The following is a 16291-nucleotide window of genomic DNA, read 5'->3' as shown; positions in this document are numbered from 1 at the left end:
TGCACTAAGCTACAAAACACTGATGGATTAATAGTACTTTATTTTGGTTTAATGGCTTAAGCTCCATTAAGTGCCACCCCTTTGTCCATTGAAAGTGTCCTTAATGTCCATGGCTACTTAAGATGATTAAAATGGAGTACAGGTTCCCTTTATTTGCACTGAAAATATCTTTTTGGAGAATGGTCGCTAATGCTACCCAAAATTGCACAATTACTCAACAAAATATCAAGTTAATCAGAGTTAAGCCCCCCTGGAATAGCCTAATGTGTTCACCATCTTCATTGTGACACAGTGGGGGATACTTCCCTAAACTGGTGCACACACAATCTGGTGCAGCTTTGCATAATAACCAATCAGTTTTTAGGGTTTATTGCCAAAGCTGAATTGAACAAACTGCAGTTAGAAGTTGATTGGCATCATATAGCAAATCAAAGCAGAAAGCAGAGCAAACCTGTGACATGAACAAACATGACTGCAACCTATACTTATAAAAAAAAAAAAAAATATATATATATATATATATATATATATATATATATATATATATATATATATATATATATATATATATATATATATATACTGCATATAATATTACATACTATTAAGCCCCATTAACACTATCAGATTTTCTGCTGATTTTTACCTTCAGATTTACCAAAACCATGTAGTGCAAGGGCCTGCCTGATTGCATACACATTGAAACTCCTAAGGTTTGACCTCATATTATATGGTTTTGGTAAAGCTGAAGGAAAAAAATAAGCAGATAATCTGATAGTGTGTATGGGGCTTTAGATGATCTTTTACATATTTATTTTAAACAATTTACTATACATTCAATTTTCTTTTTTGACACTTTGATAAATGAAGTCTACTACAGTATAGATGTAGGGAATCACAAGTCTGTCATTGTGTTTCCTTGGTGCAGGATTGTAGTTGCAATTGGAATACCTGTTTTTTTTTTCATTTCATTGTTTCTAAAACGACCTATTTCCTTGTTTATTCCCATGAACTCTTCTTAATTGTACCTAACACCAGAGGCGGCTCTAGGCTTTGTGAGACCTTAGGCAAAACCTGGATTTGAGGCCCCACTTACACCCTTAAAGAGAAAAATAATTCAAGCGATAAAAACGTGAACTGTATACATTTAATTTTTTTAAAGCTTTAAAATGCTGGTGTCAGTGCTTCCTATTTCAGTGCTCTCTATCTTTATGCTGGTGTCAGTGCTTCCTATCTCAGTGCTCTCTATCTTTATGCTGGTGTCAGTGCTTTCTATCTCGGTGCTGGTGTCAGTAAGAGAAATAGCAGCGGAGAAGCCAATCAGCAGGCAGGACCAGCGCAGGATGCGGAGCACCTTGCTCACCATGTTTGAGGATCACCACTGGACTGGGACCTCCCAACCACCCCACAGTGGAGCCCTGCATAGGCGGGGGTAAGTGCAGGGTGGAGAGAGGGGTCAGGGGCTGTCAATCACGGGTTGTCCTTACTGTTAGTGACACTGATAACCAGGAGGAAGGGAGTGGAGGGTGATGGGGCAAGGGTGGATTTAAAGGCCCGTGGCTGTGGCTGAGGAATGCTGGAGGAGCAGGGATGGGGGGCCTGGCTCTCACTCATGCTGGTGGTCGCTGGCTGTAGAAAGGGGTAGCCGTGCCTCTCCCTGAAGCTGGAGCACTGGATCCCCCCACACTGATTGACAACCCCAGAGAAGGGCGACACAGGCACCTCTTCTCTCCTTGCCTTCCATCGGCTCCATAAACGCTGGTAAGGCCTCCTCTATCGGACCCCCTTCTTCTCCTCCTCACCACTGCATACCAGACACCAGATGTCTCCTCCGTTGTGTTAACATTTTGCTCCTGCTGCTGGAACGAGTCTCCTCCCCCAGACAACACAGCGCTGGCCCCACCTCTTCCCCAAGACACAGCCACGGCTCCGTCTTCTCTCTACTGCCTCACCATGGAGCTCACAGGCAGCGTAAAGCGCAGCACCATTGTTGTCAGTAGAGGCAGCTCGTCAATTAGGCGGTCGCGAAGCCCCTATGAGTGCGAGAGCTTAGACGACCACCTTATTTGCCTAATTAGAGAAACGCCTCTGCCTAACACATCAACATGCAGTTATTCACATTAGGTTAATTCCAAAGGACAAGCAGGCATGCTCCTATGTGTATGGTGGAAAGGCTTCTTCACAGAAAGAGCTGTGAAAAGGTGGAAACACTCCCTCGGAACTAGTTCTAGACAGCTTAGTATACCGTTTAGTAAAAGCTGGATGCATTTCTAAATGCATCGAATATAACAGTTTATTAACATTTATAAGTAAAAACACCAGAGATGGTTGATCCAGGGAATTTAAAATTGCCATAGATCGGGAAGACCCGTGCTTTATAATATTTGTTTACCTTTCTCTGGATAAACTGTGGGTATAGTGCTCTGTATAAGGAGGTTTTAAATTACTAGCTGAACTCAAAGGACTCAAGTCACTTGATGATGATGATGATGACAAGAAATTTAATTAAAAAAATCATTATAACACTTTTGCTTTTCTACTAATATTATTCTATACCCAAACATGAAGCATCTGCAGAGGATACAAAATATTTGTCTGCAAAAGATTTGACTCATATTTGTGTTCACCCTCTGTACCTTTCCATTTGACATATAAAAAGTTCTATTTTAGTAGGTGTTATTTGCAGTAATGCCTGTTATTTGTCTAGCAGGTGCATGCACGTATTAATTTAATGATCTTGTCCTATGGGTTCACGCCTCCCAGCAGGATACAGACTGACTTGCTCCCTTGCTTACTCAATTTGATGGAATGAACATGATGATTCTACCGTGTAAAGTTATTCTTAGACTATTTTTATTCTTTTATGTCATTCTTTATGATTGCTTTGTGCATTTACAAAGCTCCCATGTGCTCTAGTGCTTAGTAATAATGTTTATAGAATTTCCAGGGCTCTATCAGAATCATGTGTCAGCATTAACAATGAGAAGGCTCAGTAGAAGGTGAAGAGTTGTTTCAGATACTATTAACAGTGTTAGATAAATTAGGGTAGATATGCTAAAGGTGTGAAGGCTGTTCACTTAGCAAAGTGAATTTAAATACGAAAGGTTTGACTGTGTTTACTTTAAATACTGAATTATGTGAAAGGGCAATAAAAAATAAATATGTTTTTACTAGCACATGACTTTATTAAAGCTTTTGTTACCCCAACACTTCATATTCCTGATATGTGCCTGCAGTACCATGTACTTATATAAGAAAGGATCCTGTTCTCTTTGTATTGCTTCTTTTGTGTGAAATCCCAGGTGTTCCTGCCAGTCCCTCTGCTTTCCTATTAAAAACTGACCACGCTAAGCTGGGGGAACACATCGTGGTCAGTTCTCCAGCTAAGCTGGGAACTCAGCCTGCTCCCCTCCAATGATCCTGATGTGTCCTGACACGCCTCTACTGCACAGCCATTCATTGGGAAGCTCAGCATGTTGTTGCTTCTCCTCCCCCTGCTCTTGTGCAGCTAAAAACAGAGGGAATGTGATCACTTCTAAAAAAGAGAAAAAAAGGTATTTATAATGTCTTTTTTATTTCTATACAAAAACGTTCTGCCTTTCATTTCTATTTGATACTTACTGAATGGGTTGTTTTACAATCACTTTAACTAAGGTTCATGATCATGAACATTGACTTTGCAAAGTGGCTCTACTCCTTTAAACTGCCCTGTATAACTGACCTGTCCTACACCTTTTATTCAGTGAAATGTAAGTTTTACTGTGAAATGTGCACTGTTGTTCAATGTGTCTTAATACCATTCATTTTGAAATGCATTCCAATGCACTGCACAGTAGCAGTCAACAGATAACATGCTATGGAACACCATAACATACATGGCATGCATTGCAGGGCACAGTTTTAAAATGGTACATTTCAAACGGCACACCCTAATGTGCAGTAAAATATTGCATTCAAGTAACCCATAATCTGATTGGGTCCTAAGCAGTGAAATCCATTAATGCTGTCAGTCAAACCCTAGGGCTAGGGCTTTAAACTAGTGATGCTTGTTGGCAGTGACCTTATTTGTAGCATAATGAACTCAATGTGATGTTAATAGGATAACTGTTAACAAGCAATTATATCTCTCAGTAACAAAAAAATGTAATTACCGGTGTATGACTAGCAGAATATCCAGCACATCAACTGGAATCTATTACAGACGTACAAAATACTCATCTCTCTAGCAATGCCATGTAGCACCGTGGACACTGATGTCTTCCTTTCTTCTTCACTTCATGACAATAGCGGGTGGTGGCAATGTTTTGTGAGCACTAGCTTAGAAATAACAGATCAGCATGCTTAATACAGGAAGGATCAGTCTTCAAAAGGAACATCATCAATCTTTCTGGCACACTTGAGCAGCATGCACAGATGTTCGAGTAAAATACTAATGTGACTGTAGTTACAAGGGCCACAAGATCCACAAATATGTGGTATACTCTGTAAAGTTGAGATCAAGCAAGTAGTGAAGCTCTTTTTAGCTGGGGGTGCCAATCAAAGCTGAATCATTTACAAGGCAACTTAAACAGGAGATTAATTAAGGCCCGTGAATGTCCAGCAGGCCCACCTACAACCGTCACAAAGCAGAGTGGACAGTGGCGCATCATGGTGTCCGATAGGAACAGTATGTGCCTATTGCAATCCTTATCAGTGTCAATAGTTGGAGGAGCCCAAAGATATTGGGGGCATCAAAGCCTACTTTTGCCTTCACTAAGGCCCCATTCTGCCTCAATCCACCTCAGGTGTCACACCTACCCATGAAGTATTTTTGTGATGTATGGCAATGTCCAGTAGATTCTGTTTTGATAGGTAATGCTGGAAAATGTGTGTTATCACTTACAACAGTTCCACAAGTTGTACTGTAGTGTAACAGCTAAGCTTTGAATTTTGTCAAAGTGTAAAGTGTAAGCGCCAAGCATATGTGACTGTAAATCAGTAAAAGTGACTCAAAGTGATGAAACTTAGAAAACTAATGTGTACATATAACTATAACCTATTAATAAAACATGACCCCAAATCTGAGGATAGCAAAGAAATACAAAAAATAAAGTAATAAACATATAGGCAATAAAGTCCATATATTAATGAAAATAGACGTGCAGATGTGAGTCCCAGAAAACTTCAGTGACAATGAGAGTCCCACTTTACTGTGACAAAAGGTTATTCCACCGCAGTGTAGCTCCCACCACCTTAAGAAGCGCAGGGTTACCAGATGGAAATGACCCGAATAGACTTATATCTAAAGGGTCAGTAATGGCTTGTAATTCCAACTACTGCGACTCTGAATTCAGAATTCCATCATTAAAGGGGTCCCAAGGCAAGTGGTTCATTCAGTGTGGCGGACTGCATACAATCACCATTTTTTTAGAGAGACAGCTCCGGCATCAATTCAGGCATAAAAGTGGAAGGATAGAGCCAATATGGTGTAATAACGTTTAAAAAAATCGCTTTAATAGACATAAAATATCAAACTCACATTTCCATAGTTATTAATAAACATGTCAGAGGAGATAGGCAGTGGCGGAGTCTTCCCGACACGTTTCGATCTACAGGTCATCATCTGGGGTGGACTCCAACCACTGTTACACTGCCTTAATTAGATAACATACCATAATGTAATTAGAATCTCCCCTATGTGTCACAAATGCCCACTTCCGGTACGGGCAAGATGGCGGCCCGGCGTGCGTTCCACGCCTCGGTCCCATTGCGTTCCACCCATACAGCTCAATGGTAACAAAAAAAATGTTATGGGGGTTATACATGAGTTTCATAATTAGTAAGGGGAATTCGGTCATCACATTAGGCGGACTTCACCTATTTTCCATGCCCCATATCACTCTATGCTATATTATATGGGATATTTTTTTGTTACCATTGAGCTGTATGGGTGGAACGCAATGGGACCGAGACGTGGAACGCACGCCGGGCTGCCATCTTGCCTGTACCGGAAGTGGGCATTTGTGGCTTATGGGATATTTTTTTGTTACCATTGAGCTGTATGGGTGGAATGCAATGGGACCGAGGCGTGGAACGCACGCCAGGCCGCCATCTTGCCCGTACCGGAAGTGGGCATTTGTGACACACAGGGGGGATTCCAATTACATTATGGTATGTTATCTATATAAGGCAGTGTAACAGTGGTTGGAGTCCACCCCAGATGATGACTTGTAGGTCGAATTGCGTCGGGAAGACTCCGCCACTGCCTATCTCCTCTGACATGTTTATTAATAACTATGGAAATGTGAGTTTGATATTTTATTTCTATTAAAGCGATTTTTTTAAACATTATTACACCATATTGGCTCTATCCTTCCACTTTTATGCCTGAATTGATGCGGGACTCCTTTAATGATGCAATGCTGAATCCAGAGTCGCAGTAGTTGGAATTTCAAGCCATTACTGACCCCTTAGATATAAGTCTATTCGGGTCATTTCCATCTGGTAAGCCTGCACTTCTTAAGGTGGTGGGAGCTACACTGCGGTGGAATAACCTTTTGTCACAGTAAAGTGGGACTCTCATTGTCACCGAAGTTTGCTGGGACTCACATCTGCACGTCTATTTTCATTAATATATGGACTTTATTGCCTATATATTTATTACTTTATTTTTTGTATTTCTTTGCTATCCTCAGATTTGGGGTCATGTTTTATTAATAGGTTATAGTTATATGTACACATTAGTTTTCTAAGTTTCATCACTTTTGAGTCACTTTTACTGATTTACAGTCACATATGCTTGGCGCTTACACTTTACACTTTGACGTTCTTATAGCTAAAAAGACCCCAGTTTTAGCGTGTTGGCAGCCTTTTTTTGAGTTTTTTCTGAGTTCTTTGACTACTGCACAGTGTTACTGTATATATAAAGCTTTGTATTTTGACTGTACCCTGTCCAAGATACTTTAAAGTCTGATTGCCCTTGCTTTGTTTTATTGTGACATTCATTACACTACTGAATAACTTTTTACACAAACAACATTACAAACATCATCCAAGTCCAAACATTAACATATGATGAAGCTGACAGATCTCTTTTGTGCATTATTTTGAGGCCATTTTGAATTGTATAGGCAGTGTTTGTTCTTTTTCCAGTATTATGCAGTATAAAAGCAGATTCTGTTTCCAAAATACATCTTCAATCCTGATTGTACCCATACACTTAGAAGTTTACTAAAGTTTTAATTTGTTATTCCTCTGTACAGTAGACATGTGCGATTTGGTTTGTAACAAATAGAGTTTCGTACGAATTTGTTAGTATGCATACATTCGGATCAATTCGAACATCCGAATAGCTGAAAGAACCAAAATACGGAAATTACGAATAAGCAAAACAACAAACACGCAAAAATATAAACTTACGAACGGAAAAACAGTAAAAGAAAGAAAATGACATCTATAACAAATGATTTACATTTCGTATTTTCAATCATTTGTCTGTTTGTAATGTTATATGTTCATTTTTATTTGTGAGTTTGTAATTTTCGTCTCTTCCTCTGTTCGTAATTTTGTTTCTTCGCGTTCTCGAATCGTTCTTTTGAATGAACAGTGTAAATGTATCTTAATATGTATTTTCGTAATTTCGTATTCTCAAATCGTTCTTTTGAATAGCCAGTGCATCAGTGAGTGATGTATCTTACTTAAAGCGGTTCTTCACCCTAAAGGGGAAGTTACGCTAATCTGATCCCTCCCCCCCTCCGGTGCCACAATCGGCACCTTTCAGGGGGGAGGGGGGGTGCAGTTACCTGGATAATCCAGGTATCTGCACCCACTTCCGGGCAGACCGCCGCAGACCCCCGCAGACCCCCCCCCCCCCCCCCCCGTTGTGTTCTGGGAAACACACAGTTCCCAGGACACAGCGGGGGACCAGAAGAGACGCGCAGCGCGACTCGCGCATGCGCAGTAGGGAACCGGGCAGTGAAGCCGCGATGCTTCACTTCCCGATTCCCTGACAGAGGATGGCGGAGGGGGCAGCAGCGAGACAAGCGATCGCTCGTCATCTGCCACCGACATTGCTGTACCCTGGGACAGGTAAGTGTGATTTTATTAAAAGTCAGCAGCTGCAATATTAGTAGCTGCTGGCTTTTAATATTTTATTTTTTTAGGTGCACAACCACTTTAAAATCTTTAGCCAATTAGCTTATCCCTTTTGTGTCTGAGTCACACTGCATTCCTGAATCTTTTTAAATTCAGTTGAGGAGGTGGCTGAGTCAGGTCTTGTGACTGAGGGAGTGGACTGGAGTAAGTACAGGACTTATTAGAAAAGCAAGCATAGATTTATTATTCTTTATTTCCTACGAATGTACAAATCAATGAAAAAGGCAATCTCACAAAAGTAACAATTACTAAATTACGAGTAGTGTACCAAATAAATGAAAATCATTATCGAACAAAATTACTAATTTTCGAATCAAAAAAATTTAGGCTAACGAATATGATACGAATCATTTCATATCAACGAAAATATATCTGTTACAAAAATACGAACGAGTCCGAATATAAAAACGTGCGTCTTACGAAATTACGAATCGCTGTGAATCAACGGAAACGTAAAGAAGCGAAAGCAAACAAAACAATTTTTTTTGTTGTGCATGTGTCTACTGTACAGTATTACACCCATGTATGTGGAGAGGGAAAAAAAAGTAACTTCTCCTGCACATTATTGGTTGAGGGAAATACAGTTTTATTTCACGAAGACTAACTATTGATTGAAAGGACCATAATAGAGAAAAAAAATGCAGATATTGATTTTGTGATGGTATAGAATGTGCCAATTGTCAAGTTACCCATAAATTGCAGGAGTCAACCCACCAATCTATTCACCTGATTTATTAGATGAACCAACTCAGAAGTAAAAGGTATTTAAGTAGAACAGCTCCTTTCATCCCATACCATTATATAATGTCCAATAAATTACTTGGCTAGATAAGACCTATTGATCTATTACTTTGCCTACAAGGCATAGAAGCACTTTCCTTTCCTATTCTCTGATGTTTGTGTGCAGCTAGGGCACAATATTTTTCTGTGTGCCATAACATATTTCCTTCCATCCTCATCAGTGCCTATCATCCTTTGGCTCTTGCCACCCCTTCTCTGACCCTTTCTTCATTGGATTCTGAGCCTTTTCACCCTCCCCCTTCCCCTAAAAGTGGAAACTCAAGCTATACCTACCAGGAGCAGGAGATCAGTAACCCAGCGCTGTAAATGTGCCTGCGTGGGACAGTTCCCTAATGCTAACGTCACCCCAGAGATGCACAGGCAGTGATGCAGATTTCTGAGCCTCTCTGGCCTCCTGAACATAGAAGAACAGAGAAGACTCGGGCCTGAAAGGTCACATGACCATGAAATTAGGTGAATGAAAGGGGCATTTCATATTTTTTTCTGCAGCAGCAATTAGTTACAAGGAGGTGGTGATAGGGGGAACCCAAATGTCAGATTCAAAGGAGAAATAAAACTGTTATAATTACATAAGAGAAAACTTTTTCTTATACGGAAGTGTGACGTATCATTGAAGAGCTTCTAGCCAGCACTTCCCAAGCTTAAAGTCAGCAGTGTTTTAAAAAAATATATATATATTTTGTGCATTTTCTTTGTGTTAGATTGTTGGGTATGGTAAAGTTGCTTGTACTCAAGATAAACATTACATGACTTGTTTATTTTGGTGAAAATATTTTTAACTTTATAGGTCATCTGGCTATAATAATGAAATGTGTAGCACTAGAATAGTAATTAATAGCAGGTAAACTCCTTGTAAACAGCTAAATACAAAGCAGAAAATCAATGTATCAACCCTTGTACACACGGTCAGACATTCTGATAGAAAATGTCCGATCAGACTGTGTTGTCGGATAATCTGACGTGTGCGGGCTCCATCGGACTGTTTCCGTTGCAGTATCCGATGGACCAAGTTTTCCAGCTGGGCTATAACATTTTCCAACAACATGATCCGAACGGACTTTGTCCGACCATGTGTAGAGAATTCCGATCGGACAAAGTGCCACGCATGCTCAGATCAAATTCCTAGACCAAAGCTATTGGCTACTAGCCTGAACGTAGTCCCGTCGTAACTAAATAACGTCATCACGTTACGAACGATCAGATTTTCTTACTACTTTGTTCGACCGTGTGTATGCAACACCAGTTTCGGACAAAATCCAACGGATTTTGTTGTCGGAATGTCCGACCGTGTATACAAGGGCTAAGAACTGTTTCACCTGCCAAATATTTAAAATGATTTTCTTACTGTGATCGAGTCAGTCAGGCCCTGTATTCCTTAAGACACCTTTGCAGGTGAGCCATACTGGTTAGGGTCCCACCTCTGATAAGACAGGATTATAAAAATGCAATTGCACCCAGGTCAGATAATTACTATCCTCTCTTCTCTGGAAGCCCCAAGACTGGGCATACAAGAAGCAAATTTTGTCCATTTCTTTGTGAACGGTATGAAATTCACTCCACAGGTGTCCCTGTCAGCACCCTCTTGCCGAACAGCAGGACAGATAATTTGCAGCTGAAAAGTGCCTGCACCCAATCAGATTCAATCTGCAAGGTCAGTTCTTATAAGACAATAGCTGCAAAGGGATATTTGTTTATCCTTTGCATGGATGGATGAACTACTTAGATTTATTTGGTTTAGCTTGTGTCTACGGCAAGCTTTAGTGTAAAGCCGGGTACACACTATTAGTTTTTTTATCATTCAACCCTGCGGGTTGAAAAAAAAACTGTCAGCTCCGGTCACAGTCCCTAAACTAACATTGCAAGGTTAGTTCAGTGATCTCCCCCACTGAGCTATTGTTTTCTGACAGGGGGATGACCCTCCTCTCTGCCAGATCACTCGGCCATTGGATGAGAGCGCAGATTGGGAGTCATAAGAATGCTGGTTTTCCAGCATGCACGTGCGACAGAAGCCGACTGAGGCCAGCTTCTGTTGGACAAACCAACAGACACACTAAATGTCGGCCACTTTTCTCCTGATATTCAGTCCGTGTGTACGGGGCTTTAAATGAACAGCTTAAAGTGGTTGTAAACCCTCTCATATACTGTACCCAGTGAAGTGAATAGCCTAAGATGATACACAGAGATTAAACAAACCCTCTGACATAAGTTTTACTTGTTTATCTGCAGTCTTTTCTTGTCTGCAACCCTTCAAAAGAGCACAATTGTGATAAAATACTTATGCATCTTTGAGGTGTATGGGGGGGGGGGGGGGGAGCTGCAGTTACAGCTCTTATGCAATGTGTGAGAGCTGATTGGAGGAGAGGGACACACCTCCCCTGCACATAGGCAGAGGTACACTAGAACATACAGAGCTGTTCACAAATGTATCTCATGTTTTGGGAAAACTTCTCAGAAGTGACTCCTGCTGATAACAGGAGAATGAAGCAGCAGAGAGAAACAACACTTAGGCCGCGTACACACGGGCGGATTGTCTGCCCAACTAAGTTCGTCAGACAATCCGACAGACAGTCCATTCAACTTTTGAATGAACGGACTTGACCACACACGATGAACAGACAGTCCGCTGAAAGCTTGCGCGATGACGTGTACAGCACGTACGACGGGACTAGAAATACGACGTCCAATACACTGCAATGCAACCTTCGGCGTGTAAATCCTTTCTGAGCATGCGCCATACTTAGTCCGTCCAACTTGCCTACACACGAGCGGACTGTCCGCTGAAACCAAGTTTGGACGGACAAAATTACGGAAATTCCGAAAGACTTTCCGCTGAAAAAGTCCGCTGAAGCCCACACACGAGCGGATTGTCCGCTGAAACATGGTTCAGCGGACTAAGTTGGGCAGACAATCCGCCCGTGTGTACGCGGCCTTAGACCAACCATAGATGGTTTGAATCTCAGCCGGTTCCCGCTAAACCAGTCGAGATTTGAACCATTATTGGGCAGGCTAAATGTGCCAAATTGAATGATCAATCAACTTGGGTACAACCAACCTGCCGGATTCGCTTGCAATTATTGCAAGTGGCTGCTATAGCCACTTGCAATAATCACAGTCTTTTTTCATCAGGGACAGCTTCCCCTTGCCCGCCTGTTCCTGCTGACAATGACTCGGCAGGAGGGATTCCACTGTCAGCACTGTCTGTGTTGATGGGGGAATCGTGCAAATTGCTTTCTTGCAACCCATGGTTGCAGGAAAGAAATCTGCACTGTTTATGGCTTGCCTAGAGCTTTGGAGAGAGACAAGTGAACACAACAGATATATGTGCTTTGTTCAAATTTCATGACTGGGAGGGGGGTTACAAACAATTTACCATACATTTCTGCCCCATGCACCTCTCAGTCAAAGTGTTTCTTTGTAGATGATTACATGAGGCTGAAATCAAGAGCTTTAACCAGCTCTATTTAAAAATATGTTTAACAATTCTTAATTAATCTATACTAAATGTTTTTTTTTCATGACTGCTTCAAATATAACTTTAATTCTGCAGAATATTCAATATATACACATGCTCATTGCTAATTAGCTCTTAAAAGCATGTCCATTTTTCTATGCCCACACAAAAGACTGATCACAGAAAAACACCAACTGGTCCATCTAGTCAGCTTTGTTAAAAATGTTTACTCCAAAGCCTGCCTGCATTTACTTAAAGTTGATTTGGTATTTATAACATAAGTCTTAAAGTGATTGTAAACCTATTTATTTAAAATAATAAATGTGTTATACTTATCTGTAGTGTGCAATGGTTTTGCACAGAGCAACCCAGATCCTCCTCTTCTAGGGTCCCCTGGGGGGCACTCCAGGCTCCTCCTGTTGATCTTGACACAGACAGTGTGGCTCAGACCGACCCTTTGGTTCCCTCATCATAAGATTTGATTGACAGCAGCAGGAGCCAATGGCTGCCACTGCTATCAATCTGCCCTGTGAAAAAGGAGAGAGCAGCTGCTCCTGGGCACAGAGTTGGATCATAATTGGGCTCAGGTAAGTATGGGGGGGGGGCTGGAGTGGAGCTGCACACAGAATAGTCAAAAAGTCATTGCTCTCTGCTCCAAGAAGACCAAAAACTGAGCAATCAGTAGTCATGTGGTCATTTAGTTCTTGGTCTTAGAACCCGCGAGGGGCAGCCGCATCATCACAGCGGTGCTATAGCATAGAGGTGAGTATGTATGCTTGTTTTATTTTATTAACCTAATACAGCTCCTTTACCCACACTATAGCCCAAAAATGGCTACACTGCAGGCTTTACTTTGTACATGGACGTCCTCCCATGATCACACTGTCCACATGAGTCCTTTGGACCCAGTCTTTCACAGATCGGGGTAAAGGGCCAATCACAGTGGCCCTTTTAATCAGCTGTGTTCAATGACAGCTGATCACAGATGTAAACACAAGCCGGTTATCGGCTGAGAGTGTGAGGAGAAAAGAAGAGAGGCGATAACCAGCTTGTGTTAAAGGGATATCGGCACTGATTATCAGTGTCCTGCTTATCAGTGCAGTCCCAACAATGCCCACCAGTGCTGCCAATTAGTGCCCATGAGTGCTGCCAATCAGTGCCTCCTCATCAGTGTCACCTATCAGTACTGCCTATCAGTGCCCATCAGTGACACCTATCAGTGCCCTTCAGTGCCGCCTATCAGTGCAGTCTCATCTGTACCTTTTCATCAGTGCCCACCAGTGCTGTCTCATCAGTGCCACCTATCAGTGCTGTCTCATCAGTGCCACCTATCAGTGCCCACCAGTGCCGTCTCATCAGTGCCACCTATCATAACCCAACAGTGCCCCATATCAGTGCTACCTCATCAGTGCAGCCCATCAGTGCAGCCTCATCGGTGCACATCAGTGAAGGAGAAAAATTACCTGTTTGTCAAAGTTTATAACAAACTATGAAAAATGTTTCATTTTCTTTCTTCATATTTTAATTTATTTAGCAAAAATTAAGCAAAAGAAAGCTCTATTTGTGTGAAAAAAAAAATGATGGAAATTTCAAACGGGTACAGTGTTGCATGACCACAATTTTCATTCAAAGTGTGACAGCGCTGAAAATTGGCCTGGGCAGGAAGGGGGTAACTTGCCCAGTAGGCAAGTGGTTAATATAAAAGTATAAAGTTAGGCCTGGATGCTGTATGATAAATGGGGTCTGCTGGAAAGAGATTTCATTAACTTTACATTTACAGATGTTAAAGTGGCATTCCACCCATATAAAACTCAGCAGCTACAAAAAGTGTAGCTGCTGACTTTTATTAATCAGACACTCACCTGTCCCATGGTCCTGCGATGAGGGCGAATGAAGCCCCGCTCCACTCCCCTACCTCTGCAGCACCGCCATTGTCACTGTGGGCACGTATTGCACATGCACAAGCCTCTCTGCGCACTGTGACTGGCTGGCCAATCATCTGGGACCTGTGAGGTGTCCCAGATGATTGCTGAGAGGGAGGGGGTGAGGTGATCTTCCTTCTGGCTCCAGGGTGCTCCGGGAGGAAATGAAAGCTGTATCCCTCTAAAAGAGGGTATCTACTCCCCACCCCCCATAAAAAAATGAAATGCCAAATGTGGCATGTCAGGGGGTCACCTTCAATTAAAGCAGAAGTTCAATTTTTGGGTGGAACTCCACTTTTAGCTTGTTAGACTTGTTCCCAGGTTCTTTTTTGAACCCATCTTGTGGATAGGTACAATGTTAGCTGTATGCAAGTCTTGAGGAACTTCTACTGATAGAAGAGATTGCAGCATACAAAGTGCACTGCATCCATATCACCCTATCTTTCTTAGAGGTTGACATCTCAGTTAATTAGCTTGGTCTCCTACAGAGCAGCAGTGTGAGCAGGTCTGCACTGTAACACGTGTTATACATGCAATCTCTCTCTGATGTTTCTGTCTGTACCGTCTATCTCAGTCTTCTATCTAGTAAAATCTGATTATACCCTCCTGGATATGCTTTATCTGACCTCCATCAGTACTCCATTCACTTTAAGCCTAAAATAACTGCTGTGCAACCTAGTATTCTGTATAACTTAAATCTGTTCTCTGCTGTTGTAATTTCTATATGACCAGAGAACTCATATCCTGTCCAGTGCAACACTATGAAGGCTGCACATTATGCATAAATTGCTATACAAAAGTAACACAGCAAATAAACATGTACATTATTTTTTTTTTTACCTAAATGGATATTAATACTTACAGTGAAAAAAGAAAACTGTGTATAGTTAAATTCTAGGTAAAGTAAACTGCCAGTCATAAGCATAGGAAGGATTACGAGTTGCTGCATTTAGACAGAGATAACTAAGCAGGTCATCCAGATAAGGTTCAGCAGTGTCAGTCTTCATTGGTGTGCGTGTGATAAGTACCAATTAATGCAGGGTCATAATTACAGCACAGTATAATGTGTCAGTGTAATAGGTTATCAGAATCCTGATCAAGCAGTTACATTTTAATCTGCCTGGAATACAGATTTCCGCTGTGGCTCTCTACCAAGGTAAACTACAGTATGCATACAAGGACCAGTATAGGTCATACAAAACTACTATTACACCATTTAGATAATTATATATCCAGGAATATAGACATGAAAAACAAGAAAGAAATCAACAGTCATTTTGCTCATGAACCACTGTAAATTTATTAAGCCCGGTTCACACTACAGCCTGCATGTGAATCGCATAGGAACCGCATCACATTCACATGCGATCCGGTGTGGTGCAATTTGAGCCCATTCATTTTGAATGGGCTCAAATCGCGCTGCATTGCACCAAAAAAGTGCAGGCTTCTTTTTTGGAGACACGCCACATTGTAATTTTGTAACATGAGATCTGGTGTGGGCAAACCGCATGGCATTTGCAATCCTTTTTTGGAGTGTTGTTAACCTTGTATTGGCACCCGCAGTGGATCGCAAACATAGCGCAATTGCAATGCAGTGTGGGAACCTCAAAGGAAACGTTGCAATTCCTCCACCACATATGTGTGAATGTAAGGTTAAAGGACAACATATAAAAACGACTTGCATTGTGGTGCACTGTCTTGCTAACCATTCTTGTGTGTCGATTAAAAAAAAAAGGGGGCTCTCCTAACGCAACATGTAAATGGCACCTGGCATAGTACTGCTTGTAGTTTACCTATCAAAATAAGGTTACATTATTTCATTTGAGGTTAGCAATTGTAGAGATCTGTTGCCCTCTACTGTTAGCTGCTAATATCACAGTGTTACCTATAATTATGCATTATCACTTCCTGTCTCAGGGAGGTTCTTTGAAAACTCCAGAAGGAAGTAGTGAAGAGAATTGCACCACATGGCCTTATACACAGA

At 41.5% G+C, this 16291-nt stretch overlaps 1 protein-coding gene across 3 annotated transcripts in view; it reads right to left on the bottom strand.

Moving 5' to 3' along the window:
* Window positions 1–16291, bottom strand: part of CSMD2 (CUB and Sushi multiple domains 2) — a 1348498-nt gene that overhangs the window by 351869 nt on the left and 980338 nt on the right. The gene's annotated exons all lie outside the window — the stretch shown is intronic.

This window comes from Lithobates pipiens, unplaced genomic scaffold (assembly GCF_037356315.1).
Source record: "Lithobates pipiens isolate NorthernLeopardFrog02 unplaced genomic scaffold, aLitPip1_a1.2 Scaffold_16, whole genome shotgun sequence".
Lineage (NCBI taxonomy): Eukaryota > Metazoa > Chordata > Amphibia > Anura > Ranidae > Lithobates > Lithobates pipiens.
Note: the sequence above shows the minus strand (reverse complement) of the source record. Positions and strands in the feature narration are given on the sequence as shown.